Raw genomic sequence first — 2,226 nt, 5'->3', positions numbered from 1 at the left:
CAGTTTCCATATAGAAGATCGCTTTTACACCTTCAATTACTCTCGCTAAATGTAAAACATAGGACATTTGAGGCTATAATCAATAAACTTACGCAGCTTATACGAGTTTTACCCCATACCAAGCCGAAAACACTTTTTTCTGATAAAATATTCTGATATTCAATGACACTCTAACATTAGCCTGAAAGCCATAATACTAATATAATATTTGTACCCATACCAAGCCGAAGACACTTTTTTCTGATAAAAATATTCTGATATACAACGACACTCTAACACTAACCTGAACGCCATAATACTAATATAATACTAACGCCTGTGATTAACGTATACCTTTAAATATCATAAATACATGTAATAAAACATATTACAGAGCTACACCCTTCAGGGACTGGGTAAACACGTGACAATGTGAGGAGGTTCAAGGTACAGTTTTGTGCAGTTTACGACCACTGAGATCCCGAATCGCCATAAAGCCGCCTGAGACCAAAAGCAGAAAATGAGAGCATCAAAAGAACACAGGACGCTGGTCCCGCGCAAACATTCCATATGACGTCATTGCGTGGCGCCTTGTTGAAAACAAAGAGAGTCGTGCAGGCCCAGGGCGTCTGACGAAGCCACTAAGGGAATTAGGTTCGGGGAGATGAGTACACAAAGGCCGACCACAGTTGCGGGGCCGCAGCACTGTCCCCAAACAGCGCTTCCTGGGGGAGGCCGGGAACGGGTGACAGGGCGACCGCCGCGGGACCTCAATATCCTGTCTGGGTAGGGGTCGGGCTGGACTTCCGACGTCTTCGGGCAACCCGCTGGAGAGCCATCCAAGGAGCGTCTTCCATTTGATATCCGCTGCACTCTCACGTCCGCGGGATTATCTTTTCCTTCCGTTAATAACGCGGAGGAGTCCTGGGTCGGTAAGTAGCGATGTTGAATTGACCATCGCACGTTTTCTTATTAACAGAGGTCTCAAGAGCCGATGTTATTCATAATTAATCCGGAAAAGCTCAATGACGGTTGGAAGTTCATCGAAGAGATCTGATTTATATCTACCAACTGGGGTGCAATCATTTTTTACTGAAACACGAGAGGTTTCTTGTTTGCTACATTTGTAACACTGGAGTACAATATAACCGGGTTGTAACTTGAGAAGTGATGGGATTAGAGGAGACCCTCTGAAACAGAGGCGATGTTTACAAGAAATCGTCGGGGATTTTTTTCCCGAAAGATACGCAAAAACGCTCAGAAAACTTATATGGCCGCTTCTTTTTAGGGCGCTAGCAATAGTTTCTGATATATGAGCATTTAAAGATATTGGATCATGCTCACGAAAAGTTGTCACGTGGAAACCTCGGAGCAACAGTTGAAGCAGCTCTTAGAACAAAACGGCCGCATCCAATCTGAGGCTCTCTGGGGATTTTTTTTTTAAAGTTCTTGCCTCACCATGATCGACAACCTTTGCATTTGCTTCCCTTACTGTGCTGTACAATTACTTCACTCTTATGTGCAAAGATGACAAAAAGACAAAAAGGTTTTGCAAAAGGAGCTCGGTTTCTTATATCGGAAATTAATGTAAATTATTCTTCTCAACATCCACATTTTCGTTCAGCGTTGTATATGGAAAGGTTCTAAGGACCGTGCTTTGTTAAGTGGTTTTCATCGCGCGACTGTTTGGTAAAACAAAATATATTTTTGCTGAACTTGACTAATACCTTAGCGTTTCCCATGGTAGCGCTACGCAAAGCTACTTTAACAAAGTAAGCAATATTCTATGGTTTAATAGCCATCATTTTGTCTTAAACTTGCAATAGAATCTATCGTCATCGATGTTCACCGAAACGCTTAAAATGCATTCCTTCAACAACAAAAAACTTAAACACCTGTGCATCCACGTATTTATCAGTGGGCAAAAGCAAACCTTCTCTACAAAAAAAGAAATATCCAACGAATTTTGCATTGTCCTTATCAGCGAAAATGATATTAATCGTAGCTTCATTATGAATGACCAAGAAAAGAAAGTAGTAAAGGCGCGACGCTGTTATAGCTTCCAATCACCGCATAACAAAGCGGAGATAAAATATTTACACTAGTATATATTTCTTCTACCGAAAATCTCAGTAACACCCAAATTCAGATTATCCTAATCGGACCAAGTTGTATTTACAAAATACAAAATTTTTAAATGTTTTACAAATACAATCTTGTATTTCGCACCAGATTTAGCGACCATCC

The sequence above is a fragment of the Ixodes scapularis genome, unplaced genomic scaffold, assembly GCF_016920785.2.
Source record: "Ixodes scapularis isolate PalLabHiFi unplaced genomic scaffold, ASM1692078v2 PGA_scaffold1__304_contigs__length_218370807, whole genome shotgun sequence".
NCBI lineage: Eukaryota > Metazoa > Arthropoda > Arachnida > Ixodida > Ixodidae > Ixodes > Ixodes scapularis.
The sequence above is the reverse complement of the archived record's forward strand: the minus strand, read 5'-3'. Positions refer to the sequence as shown.